The sequence below is a fragment of the Callorhinchus milii genome, unplaced genomic scaffold (assembly GCF_018977255.1).
Source record: "Callorhinchus milii isolate IMCB2004 unplaced genomic scaffold, IMCB_Cmil_1.0 Scaffold6, whole genome shotgun sequence".
NCBI classification, from domain to species: Eukaryota; Metazoa; Chordata; class Chondrichthyes; order Chimaeriformes; family Callorhinchidae; genus Callorhinchus; species Callorhinchus milii.
Genome location: NW_024704747.1, coordinates 6398883 through 6412828, shown reverse-complemented (window position 1 = coordinate 6412828; position 13946 = coordinate 6398883). Strand labels below are relative to the sequence as shown.

Sequence of the window (13946 nt, the reverse complement as noted above, 5' to 3'; positions counted from 1 at the left end):
CTAGATTCCCACAATGTTTTGCAATGGAAGCATTGGGAGTGTGAGGAAAGCAATCAAAGTTATGCCTATAAATGTGTAAGCACTCTGAGACACTATCCCACATGAAGGGCACTATATAAACCCAAGTTGTTTTTGTAAAGATGAATGAAACCTACAGGAAACAATTGATGCTTAATAGATAAAATGATAATCTGCGAAATCTACTGTTTATTCCGACATTGAGCAAAGTTGACATCAGGCAAAGGGAAGAGGTAAGTTGAACATGAGAGATGGCAACTTTCTAGTTGATCAGTCTTCTATTGCAGCGAACATACCCTGTTGTCATAAATAGAAAGTTGTATAAATAATACAAAGATTTTGTCTAAATCCTCGGTTCAGTTCCTTTAATTTAGTGCTTAAGCAACTGATGTGGAAAGCTAAGACAGACACCTTTTTTGTACAAAAAGGGCAGACTGTTGCTTAACAAAATTAATGGCTTGGAATATGCTGCTTGTAGGTCGCTTAACACAGAGAAAATTATACGCAACTATTAACCTATAATATCAGCTCTTAGTTAGGCACTGTTAAGAGCATTTTCTATATTATCCTTTATATTTAAGTTTTCCTAGATGTGTGGCCATATAAACAATAGTGTAACACCTACATTAGTTTCTTATTGAACAGTTGGTCTGGCTTTAGAAACTTTTTTAAAGTTAACTCAGAATTTTCCATTAAACAAAAATCATCATGATAATCCTTACATTTGACATCTGTTTGTGGGACACTGCTGTGCATAATTAATTGGCTGCTGTGTTTCGCCCACAAAATATACGGTCAATTCACTTTGCAGTATATTCTGTGAAATGTCTTGAGACATCTCGAAGATGTGATAAGGCGCTATATCAAATACAAGGATTTTTATTATTATTATTATCTCAAAGCGCTTCACCGAGTTTTCTGTAAAATAATGTAGTACTATGAACTTTGTAGGCAAGGAAGCAGTTAATTTAAACACAGGAATATTCACAAACAACCATGAAGGGAATGACCAATTTATTTCTTTTTAAACTGGGAGACTGTTGGCCATGAGTTGACCTTTTCTTTTCAAATGGTGAAATGGGATCTTTAACGTCCAACTGAACAGGCAGGTGGGATCTCACGTCGTGAAGTTCTGATCTCAACCAGGTTAGTTATAACCTGCTCTGGTCAAAGTCACAAACGACATCCTGACCATGTGTGACCAGGGCTCCCTCTGCCTCCTCGTCCTCCTCGACCTCTCCGCTGCCTTTGACACCGTGGATCATTCAATCCTCCTCCACCGCCTCTCCTCCTACCTCAACCTTCAAGGTTCTATCCTTGACTGGTTCAGGTCCTACCTTGCATACCGCCTCCACTTCTTTGCAGCAAACAGCTTCTCCTCCAGCCCCCGCACCGTCTCATGCGGTGTTCCTCAGGGCTCTGTCCTCGGTCCCCTCCTCTTCACCCTCTACATGCTCCCCGTGGTGACATCATCCGCAGACATGGGGTAAATTTCCATATATATGCGGACGACACCCAACTCGATCTATCTGCCTCCACCGTCAACTCCAGGACCACTGGTGTCCTGACCGATTGCCTGTCTGACATCAAGTCCTGGACGAGGGACAACGTTCTCCAACTCAACGTCAGCAAGTCCAAGGCTCTTCTAATTGGTTCGAACCAGCGCCTCCGCACCTCGGGCGCTGGCAGTATCAGCATCCACGGCTGCACACTCAACCTCACTTAGCCAGTCAGGAACCTGGGTGTCTTGTTTGGCCATGAACTGTCCTTTCTCCCCCACATCCGGGCCATGACCGGCACTGCCTACCACCATCTCCGCAGCATTGCCAGACTCCGCCACTGCCTCACCCCTCAGGCTGCCGAAACCCTCACCCACTTGTTCGTCACATCAAGGCTCAATTATGAAAACTTTCTCCTCATCGGCCTTCCTAACTCTTCCCTTCACAGGCTGCAGATCATCCAAAACTCTGCAGCTCGTGTACTCTCGCGCACCAGACTCCGTGACCCCATCACTCCCACCCTCGCCCGACTCCACTGGCTCCCCATCCCCCAGAGGATCGAGTTCAAGATCCTCGTCCTCACTTTCAAGGCCATCCATGGCCTTGCCCCTTCCTATCTTTCTGACCTGCTGACTCTCTACCAACCTGCCCGTTCCCTCCATTCAGCGGGCTCCGGCCTGCTCCATGTCTCCCAACCGATCCGGCCTACCATCGGTGGCCGGGCTTTCAGCTTCTCTTCCTCCATACTCTGGAACTCCATCCCATGGTCCCTTCACCTCGCTTCCTCCCTTGCCTCCTTCATGGCCGGTCTCAAAACCCTTCTCTTTGATTGTGCTTTGGTCTCCCTCCCACCTCTCTGCCTTCCCTCACCCCTACACTACCTCTCTCCCATGCTCGGGCCCCGACACCAGACTTTTGAACACTTTGGGATGTCCTCCCGACATGAAAGATGCTCTATAAATGTAATTTTGGTGTTGTTACAATGATAGCACGCAACTGCACTCTGCAAGCAAACAGACACTGGGCACTTCCCTTTAAGAAGGAGAAACCAGAGAGCATGTCAACCCACATTGCTCTTATGTACCAATTCGAGAATGTCAAAAGGCCTGGAATAAGTTGCCATCCCACCTTCACAGTTGGAATCACTTCATTTGAAATTCTCTGAACCCCAAGATTAAATTAGAGGCTTTATTTGTAGACAGCAGTCAATTTTTTTATGTAGCAGTAGTCTCCATAAAGGTCAGTATTTTTCAAACAAAAAACTGATATTATAATTCTTTGTACCTCTGTGCTCATTGAAGGTGATGTTGATATTCTGTTGACCGAATGATATGAGGCTATGACATCAACATTAATCCATTCATGTGAATCAAAGGGAATGTTTGTAAAGTTATTTTAATGGATTTGGAAAGCAATTATTGAGTTAGGTAGCGCATGGTATCCATTGTATTGAAGAGTGTAACAAACCAATGATCTAATAAAGGAGTCAGTACCAAAGGGAACATGCATTGAGAAAAAACTATCCTCATTTGTTGGCTGACATAGAAGTGAGGTTTCTGGGAAGCGCTGTAACAGCAACCACTTACATTTATATAGCACCCCCCACCCAGTGTAGCATCCCAGAGCACTTGACAATGGCAGAGCATGACGCCAAGCTGGGGGTGGGGGGGAAATGACCGTAGGTACAGTTGAAGAGGAAGGTCTTCAGGCACAACCTGAAGATAGGGAAGGAGGGGGCAAGGTGGAGAGATAGAGGAAAATTGTTCCAGAGTTTCGGGGCGTAGGGGCTGAAAGCACGGCCACCGATAGTGGAACGGAGGGTACGAGGGACAGGCAGAAGGCCGGAGCCAATCCAACAGAAGGAGTGGATAGTGGATTGGGGAGTAAGCAGGTCAGAGAGGTTGGGAAGTATCAGGGCACAAGGGATTTGAAGATGAGTGAGCACGACGATCTTGAAATTGCTGTATTGTCAGTGGTGCTGTTCTGCAGATGAGATATTAAACCCAGGTATGACCACATACAGGTCTGTCACAGAACTATGATAAGTCTCTCCCATCCAAGAGAGTGTTGTTTGACCCTGAATTTCTCAATCCAATTAACACCTATTTGCCCTTATAAGATACCCTCTAAAATGTAGCATGGTTGACAAAGGGAAATGTTGCCATATACGGGGGGGTGGGGGGAAAGCCTGTTATAGGATCCATTGGTAAAACTCTGCCTTGTGTATAGCACTGCTGTCCTCTGGACCCGCTCTGTCACGTGTTAGAATTATTTTATCTGGCACAGCGAGCTGGCTTCTCGTGCAAAAAAATGGCCGGGTTCTGGGTCAACAAGTCATCGTGGACGTCACTTCAGGTTCCTTGCTTACATTAATGCTATGAGCAGGAAGCATTGCTGATGTCACTTTACAAAGGGAAGTGATGTTGGTGGCCCTTCTTGCACACAGCTGACAGGAGGTGATGTCAAGAGCAGATTCAAGTCCGTTTGGTCACTTTGCTTCAAACAGGGCCTCTGAGATATTTGATCCAAAGAAGCAGGTTATAATGACATTCTCTATTTTGCTATAACAAGATATAATATTGTGTAGTTTGTGCCCTGCACTTGATGATTGTTTTGTATGCACACAGTGGGAATAAGGAGCATTAGAGAAGCATTTACTATTCTGAAGGAACAATCAGATAATATTATTGATAAGTTATTTGTGTCATCTTTTTCCTCTATCGGGTATTTGACACATGCCTTTCCTTGTTAATAAGTTTCCAGTGATTTTCCTGCTCTTCTCAAACTTTTAATATTTATGACCCTACTTTGTTTACAAAAAACTTAGACAACGTCAGTGGTTTTCTGATCCTTCGGTGTCAGTAATCTTTTCATTATTGTTGCGTTTTAAACAATCGCATTACTTAACATGATAACAATCGCATTACTTAACATGATGTACGCTGTGGTTCACAACTATCCCTGTGCTGGCTGAGTGGCAAAATGCAGCATGCTTTGAGAGGCAGGATGTGTACCACTGTCCTACTTACAAACTTCACTTTAATACTCACCCATGGACCAAAATTTTAGAGGAGCAATCAGATCCTCACAGCTTTTACTTGTCCTAAGCAGATTTACAAGTGTTCTTTCTTTTTAAAAAGTCCTCAGAGGCTCATTTGCAAATGTGTCACCACGTCAAAGATTTTATGTTCAATAAGCTCTGCCTCTCTGAATTTATTCCCTGCTCTCTACTTTTGGTTTAGTTTTTCTTAAGACTCGTAACAAGAAAAAAAAATGCCCTGTCAGAACAAATGTCTTCTTGGCTTCTTTTCGGGCACGTGTGTTCATATTGTGGTCCTAGATTGACCACCACAGATGGTGCACAGTTAGCCAGAGATCTGCACATGTTGATAAGTCTGTACGTCTATCCTCTGGCTTTTTATACATTTCACCACTTGGAGCTGAATAAACCCCATCATCTTTAGTTTTCCCATGGATTACAGTTTAAATGTCAGAATGTTTTGGCTTCAACAACAACAACAGCAGCTTGCATCTATATAGCAGCCCTCACGCAGGGTAGAATCCCAGAGCACTTGACAGTGATGGAGCACGACACTGAGCTGGAGGGAGTGGGGAGGTGACTGTAGGCACGGTTGAAGAGAAACGTCTTCAGGCGCAACCTGAAGATAGGGAAGGAAGGGACAAGGCAGAGGGATAGTGGAAGCGTGTTCCAGAGTTTCGGGCCGTAGTGGCTGAAAGCGCAGCCAATAATGGTGGAATGGAGGGCACGAGGGACATGCAGGAGGCCGGAGCCAGTCGAGCAGAGGTTGTGGGTTGTGGGGTAAGCATGTCAAAGAGGTAGGGAGATGCCAGGGTGTGAAGGGGATTGAAAATGAGTGTGAGGATCTTGAAATCGATCCGTTCGCCCATAGTGAGCCAGTGGAATCTGGCTAGAACTGGTGTGATGGGGGTACGGAGTTTAGTGCTGGTGGGTGTACGGGTGGTGGAGTTTTGGATTAGTTGGATCTTGTGCACGTTAGAGCTGCGGAGAACGGCAAAGAGAGCATTTTTAAAGTGGCTGTGTTATTTAAGTAATTTTTTTTAAGGAAGCAAATGTGCAAATACAGTACGTTCAGTACTTTACAATGCAAGTTTTATTTACAGGCACAGTGGAAAGCTGAGAACACGTGATCTAAGTGCAACCCAAAGCCATGCGAATGAGAAGTAATGAATGAGACCTATGGAGACTAGGTCTAGATTTATTCAACTTAGCATATTAGAGTTCCACAATTCAATTTTAACATTGAAGTCAGTTTTGCTGCAGTCCTTAAAAGAAACTTGAAGAAAACCAGCTTCAAAATTAAGGCTGCATTTAAGAATTTGTTAAATTCTGGGCACGTTCTAAAATCCCCCACTTTCTCCTTACCTACACACACAACTTAGTCTTAATGTAAATCTCCACTCCCCCAATTATACCATAATCTTTCTCTGCAGAACAACTATTTGATTCTGCAATGAGCAGTTGGGGAGACAACGATAAACAATAGACCCTGGTAAAATTAAAAAGAAAAGGCTTATAAAACTGCCAAGAAAAGCGACAAATCTGAAGATTGGGAGAGTTTTAGAAACCAACAAAATAAAACTAAAAATCTCATTAAGAGCGAGAAAAAGGATTATGAGGGTAAGTTAGCTAGGAACATTAAGTCTGATTGTAAAAGTTTTTACAAATATGTTAAGAGGAATAGGCTAGTGAGGGTAAATGTTGGTTCACTTCAGTCAGAGACGGGAGAAGTTGTAATGGGGGACAAGGACATGGCAGAGTCCCTAATCTGTCTTCACCCTAGAAGACACACAAGTCTGCCAACAATAGAGATGGACCAAAGGGATAAGGACAGGGAACAATTTAGGAAAATTTTCATCAGTAGAGAATTGGTGCTAGAGAAACTGTTAGCACTAAAAAGTGACAAATCCTCTGGTCCGGATGGCTTGCATCCCAGGGTTTTAAAAGAGGTAGCTTATGAGATAGTGGAGACCTTATGTCTGATCTTCCAAAATTCCTTGGATTCTGGAACAGTCCCCATGGATTGGAAGATCACAAATGTCACACCACTATTTAAAAAAGGTGGAAAGGAAAACATGGGGAACTATGGGCCAGTTAGTTTCACTTCAGTGATAGGAAAATTTTTAGAATCGTTGATTAAGGATGTGATAGTGCAGTATTTAGGGGAGCACAATATAATTAGGCCAAGTCAACATGGCTTTACAAAAGGGAAGTCATGTTTGACAAATCTCATAGAGTTTTTTGAGGATATTTCCAGTAAGCTAAATGAGGGTGAATCAGTGGATGTGGTCTATTTGGACTTCCAGAAGGCATTCGATAAAGTGCTGCATAAAAGGTTAGTCCAAAGATAAGGGCCCATGGAATTGGGGGGAGCATATTAACGTGGATTGGGGAATGGTTAATGGGTAGGAAACAAAGAGTAGGGATAAACGGGTCCTTTTCAGATTAGCGGGATGTGACTAGTGGAGTGCCACAAGGATCAGTCCTTGGGCCTCAGGTATTTACTATCTACATCAACGATCTAGATGAGGACATCGAAGATAATATATCTAAATTTGCGGATGACACAAAACTAGGAGGAAGTGTCAACACAGAGGACGTCATTAAAAAAATGCAGCGAGACATAGATAGGTTAGGTGATTGGGCAGGTAGGTGGCAGATTAAGTATAATGTAGGGAAATGTGAAGTCATCCACCTAGGTAGCAAAAACCGCAGAGCGGGTTATTTTTTAGAAGGGGAGAGATTGGAATGTGTTAGCGTCCAGAGGGACTTGGGTGTCCTTGTACACCAATCACAGAAAGTTAGTCTGCAGGTGCAGCAGCAATTAGGAAGGCGAATGGTATGTTAGCATTCATTATGAAAGGATTAGAGTATAAGAGTAGGGAAGTCTTGCTGCAACTGTATAGGGCCCTGGTGAGACCACACCTGGAATACTGTGTCCAGTTTTGGTCTCCTCATTTAAAGAAGGATGTGCTTACCTTGGAGGGGGTGCAGCGTAAATTTACTAGGTTAGTAACAGGGATGAAAGGGTTGAGTTACGAGGATAGGCTGACCAATTTCGGCCTATATTCTCTAGAATATAGAAGAATTAGAGGGGATCTTATAGAAACTTGTAACCTATAAAGTTTCTCTAAGATCATCAAAGGGCATGATAGAGTAGATAGTGGAAGATTGTTTCCGCTGGTTGGAGAAACTAAAACCAGGGGTCACAACCTTAAAATCAGAGGCCAGCCCTTTCACACTGAGTTGAGGAAGAACTTCTTGACTCAAAGGGTAGTGAATGTATGGAACTCACTACCCCAAAGGGCTGTTGACGCTCAGTCCTTGAACATATTCAAGACTGAGATAGATAGATTTCTTATTGCAAAAGGGATTAAGGGATATGGGGATAAGGCAGGGTTAGGTTATTAGCTGGAGTTAGATTAGAAGATCAGCCATGATTGAATGGCGGGGCAGGCTCGAAGGGCCGAATGGCCTACTCCTGCTCCTACATGTTATGTTATGTTAGGTAGAATTTCTTCCCACCTACCTGTCTACAAGCACTCTGGGACGCTACCCTGTGTGATGGGGCGCTATGTAAATGCAAGTTGTTGTTGTAAAGTATCGGAAAATAATAGCTAGGGTCCTTTAAAATCCTGTTGAAGCAGAAATGTAGAAGTGTTAATGTTCTTTGAGGCAGGAGTTACTGGAACTGCTCCTTAATATTCTGTATTAATCCAAAGCATCCATGGAGAATACTGGCAGCGAAGCTTCACACACTGCTTCCTTTCCCTGTGGTGATTTTTGCCCCTGACGGTGTTGTTATCCACAGCTCTGGCCACTTGTACACAGAATTAATCATTGCTTGTTGAACCAGTGTTGGTGCACTACATTCCCAGCAGCCACTCACCACATCATCAGACATCTGCTCTCTTTTTTTTGCCGTTGTTGCCCAACTGCACATTCCTGAAACAAATGGATTTTCTGGAGAGAAAGGTTATGTGATTTATACTTCGGTAAAGGTAATAAGGTGGAATAAAGTGTCTGAATTTTATGGAGTCCTGCAGTGTGTTGGTTAGAGCACTCACCTCGCAAGCGAGAGGAACTGAGTTCGATTACTGGGCTGGGCAAAACATTAGGCAAGTTTCCTTACTCCGTATGTTTCGGTTTACCTAGCAGTAAGTAGGAACCTGGTCATTAGATGTTTGGCAGATCGCTTTTCCAGGGATAATAATGCATTGAAAAAAATAATAATAATAATTTGGTCATTCAATCCACGATTGTTTGTGTGATACTGCTGTGCGCAATTGACTGCTGTGTTTCGCCCACAAAATATACAGTCACTAAACATAGTATATTCTGTGAAAAGCTTTGAGGCATCTCAAAGATGTAATGAGGCACTATATCAAACATAAGAGTTATTATTGTATTGATTTCTATTATGGAAAAAACAGGGAAGTGGCAAATTCAGATTTCTACAATGTCCTACAAACAGGATGAGCAATTTTAAACTCCCTTCTCTTTTTGAGTGGTACTATGGCATCTTTAACATCCACCTGAACAGGCAGATGGGATCTCAGTTTAACATCTCATCCACCCAAAGTACATCCAAAAATGCAGCACCACCCCCTGCAGGCAACACTCCACTGGAGTGTCAGCCTAGAATGTGAATTCAAAGTCCCAATGTGGGGACCTTTGTTTCTCACAGGTAAGAGTGCTTCCAACTGAGTCAAGCTGATGCCTAAAGAGTTAGCTCTCATGAGCATTTCTTTAATGGCATTAAATACATAGAAAGTTCTTCAGATTTCAACAGACTGCCAGGAGAGACACCAGTGTGTTTTTACTTTAATCTGTCATGTGGGCTTGCAAGCGAGTGTGAATTGGATGTTACTGAAACCACCTCTTTTATGTGGTGTCAAGATTGGGGTGTTGCTTCAAACCAAAATTGCACTGCGCATTTGGAAGAAACTCCGCCAAAACCTCTTGACATTTACAGCCAATTGTGCAGCAGCAAGTTGGCATTAAGCCTGAGACCATTGTGAGTTGCGCTGTAATGACAGTTGCTGTTTATTCTCTGCTTCCAAGTGAAGGGGTAACGTGCTTCATTATAACTATTCATAGCGGGCCCCTTGAAAAGGCATTGAATACAGTGCTGCTGTGATATTGCAGTGTCTTCTGATTAGAAAATGCTGATTTCCATGGTAATTCAAAATCACAGCAGGGTCTCCGTCCATTGAAACAGTGGTTCATGAATCAGAAAAATGTGTGAAAATGCACTTAATGAATATATGTGAGCACTACCTCCCTCCTTTGGCCATCTGCTGTTAGTTAAAGGTCAAACCTTGAAAATCTGAAATATTTCCATCCAGAGTGTATAGGCATTGAAATGTGATTTACACGCACCCCATTTTGTACCAAGTAGTCTGGGATTGAGGCTTAATATAAAGACACCTATAATTAAGGTGCTTTTACATCCTGTAGACTACTAAGACACTTAAACATGATTAAATGGAAAATACAATTGAAAAAGAGCAGTACTTTATTATATGTTAAAATAAGTACTGGCATAAACAGTTTGGATGCTTTGAGATGTTTGACATTATTATGGCCATGTATAGAGTGTACTCTCAGGGGGAAAATGATTGAAGTAAATGAGAGATGCTATTAAGTCTGAAACAATGTGTAAAACAGTTTCTTACATAAAATGAATAGGAAACCGTAGACAATTTCAATAAGGTTTTAGTTGAAAGTTTGGACGTTTTAGAACATCAAGATTTAAAAAGCTGTTCCATACATTTTAAATTAAGATCGTCTTGTTCAAGGTGGAATCTCCATTTCAAACCAAGAACTAGGCAATGGAGATTTGTTGCAGCTGAAGTGCATCAAAAATATGTTTAGATTGTATGTAACAATAATATTAATAATCCCCACATTTGATATAACGCCTTTCATTTTGGGAGGACATCTCAAAGAGTTTCATAGGATTTACTGGGAAAGGTCGCAACTGTGTATTTTGCAGGCAAATGGGGCAGCCACTTTGCTCATTGCAAAGTCCCACAAAGAGTCTTGGTTTAAAAGCTAATTGCATTCCAAATTCAAGATCTTGCAAAAAGATTTTGGCGAGCTAATAAGTACATCAGTGGGAGCCAGTTAGTGTGAGAAATTGAACAATATTGATTTGCATTTGACTCCTTCCATCATTCCACCCAATTGGCAGTCTACAGACATATCATACAGTGCTTCTCAATTCTTCTATATAATTCTTCTGTGTGCGATAAACCATGCTTTGGGGGAACAAAACCAAAACACACTTTTTAAACCTTGGAAACAGTAACATGAGAACATTGGGAGAATCTCCCATCTTTGTAGGTCTCAGAAAGATTGTCAGACAGCTTCCCTCACAGCTCCATGTTGGCCATTGGGGACACGAGCCTTTGAATTAATTAGTTAAACTGAGCAACAGTTTTATAGTAAAGTCTGATTTATTTCTCTGAAAAAAATGTCTTAAAGCAACTCCATCCAGAGTGCTTGAATGTTATTTTACTATCCTTAATTATTTTTTTGTCCCTCTGCCATTGTACATTACCTCACACGTTGCCGGAAAATTGGATCATAACATCTTAAGTCATAAGATTGACTGGCAAATGAACTGACAAAAGCACTGATACATATTCAAGAATTACTTTATATGTCAAAAAAACACCTCACCACTCAAGATATGCCTCTCCAGACATCAATAATTGATTTGAGCTGATAGACAGTTACTCTGAGTTCAATGCAAAAATATGTTATATGCCTCTTGTTTCATACAAGTTAGTTTCAATTCACAATAGAAGGAATGTGATACCCTTCCTGTTTCTCTTCCCCTGACTGAAGAAGCTTGTTTAGGGTCTGATCTCTGCCAATGACTCAGTCTGCTGGGAACTACCTTAGAAAAGTCTGTGAATTTTAGTTGAAAAACAACTTCCCTTCCTCAGCAACAGTGCTTTTTTCTTTCTTTGGTAAATTTTACCTAAAAGTGCAGTTGAGATCAGGAATTCTTCCTCCATTCTGCAGTATTAAACTGTGAGGGGATGAGCAGAAATACAGTGTATGTAGGAGTTGATATTTTATAAATGCCACTAGTCTCAAAAACAAGGAGACCTCTTCTCCTGACACATGCTGTTGTTTGTGTCATTTCATATGAAGGATTGTGTTGGTGTCACAATGAGATCTAGCTCATAGAAGGCAAATGGAGTGGCTTTATGTAAGCCATGAAAACAGTGAGGTTTTGCTCATGTAATTACAGGATAAAGAAAGGGTGAAAGAACAATCCTTTCAATGCACAGCTATTTGGCTATCATGGTACGTACGGAGGTTATTTTCAAAATGTTACCTCTAAATCTTTATAAAAATGTAGAATATATGGGAAATGGCACAGATGATTCCCCACATTGCCTGACTATATTCCACTATGGTATATTGCATTTAGGGTGTGTGTTGAGCAAGGTGATCTGGGCAGGAATTCAGCTAATTGAGTTTGTTCCACCACATTATTAGATTGTGGCAGATTTTTAAATCCTGTTTCCATACTGGAAAGCGTACATGGATGGACAACAGCCGAACACAGGACTAAGCTCAGCTCTGATGCCCATCACAGTTGAATAGCTTGTCAACATTCACAACCCATCACATGCCTCTATTTACATAGTAGCAAGTAGAAACCCAGTTGTTATTCGATTGCCGGATCGCTTTTCCGGGGTTAATAATCCCTTCAAAAAGTAATAATAATAATTTGGTCACTCAATCCACGACTGTGTGCACAATTGATTGCCGTGTTTTGCCCACAAAACATACAGTCAATTCACTTCCAAGTATATTCTATGGAGCGGTTTGAATGTCTCAAGACGTGATAAGGTGCTGTATCAAATACAAGGATTATCATTGTGCACTTGCACAAGGTGCTGAAGGGCAATTATCATAGTTTATAAGCAAGTCAGTGTCTTCAAGAATGCAAAAAATAATGTGGCCTACTTAAGGCAAGAAGCTTACATTAATCAATCATGTTTGCCTTCCCCACAAAGAGCAGGGGCAGATGACCACCCTTTAAGGCTTACTTTACTTTCTGCATGAGGATCCCAAGATAGTTTTGAACCACCTTGTCTATTGCACACTGATAGCAGTGAAGCATATAAGCCTCAGGGGGTGGACTTCTGAAAGGGCAAACTTAAGATGCATAAGCAGATGCATATCCTTTCAATATCATACCCTTTTGTTGCCTTTTTTAAATATTAGATCTTACTGCCATCTAGAGGATAGTTGGACATGCAAAATGTTTCAGCGATGTTTGCTGAACAAAAAGTGTTTTCAGCTTTTTCTGAATTTCCTTTGGATCCAAATGTCTCCACAGCTGTGGCCTCATTAACTGATTTGCAGTATGTTCAATAGCAATTCAGAAAGTTAAAAATGTCTCTGAGTTAGAACCCACTGAACAGAATTCCATAACTAAGATACTTTTACTGCAAAAATCTTTATTACATATTTTTTCTGTTAAAATATAGAATCTACGTGTTTTTATTTTGTCTGTTTGTCCTGATCTTTTTACTAAGTGCATTAAAATCCAAATCTGCTTGTGATGGAGCAACTTAAAAAGCAAATGTTAATTGCAATTTAAAAGCCTTTGGAGCGTAATTTACGACTAAAAACAAATAACTAATTAGTACGCAATATTTTCTCAAGTCAGATTTTAATGAACTTGACAATGAATTATCAATTCTGTTACTACAGCTATTATTGGGTATATTTTACGAACCCTCAACCAGTTCAAGATGTTCTGCTACCTGATGTGCACTGAAAAACTGCAAGATGCTGTCGATTTATTGTTTCACATATAAAGTAAATGGAGTCTCTATATCTAGCCCTTCAAAGAATACTGCTGTTTTAAACAGTGTGCCTTTTCTTTGTTCTTCCCTTCTGTACAGTTTTAATAGAGGAAAGGAGCGACGTTGGCACAGAAAAGCATTTAATTTTGTATTCTTTCACAGTAATAGTATTTTGTGTCACACTGAGTCTCAGATCGAGAGAGATGCTCTTGATTTTACTGCTATAGCTCTGCAGAGTTCTTACCCCTCCCCCAAATATTGTGTGTTTGTTCCAACTGATTCAAAGGAGGAAAGGCTGTGGTGAATTTGAACACCAGACTCAAACTGTGGAACCTGACGGCCAAAGGCTGAATGCCAACTAAATGCAATTTCCTGGTCTTTAAATGCAGAGGTTATCTTGTGGAGAAGTAATTTAAATCCAAGTACTTCTAGTACTTGTGTTTCTTACTTTACCAGGATTGTGTCAAGCCACATCCTTGCACGCAGCCAACATTATGGATCAGATAAAGAACCTTATGTGCACTTGGAGAATGTTTGGCATGGGCTCAG

At 41.4% G+C, this 13946-nt stretch overlaps 1 protein-coding gene across 4 annotated transcripts in view; it reads left to right on the top strand.

Annotated features, from left to right (window-relative positions):
- The window catches only part of kynu (kynureninase), a 96277-nt gene that overhangs the window by 41069 nt on the left and 41262 nt on the right, over positions 1–13946 (top strand). The gene's annotated exons all lie outside the window — the stretch shown is intronic.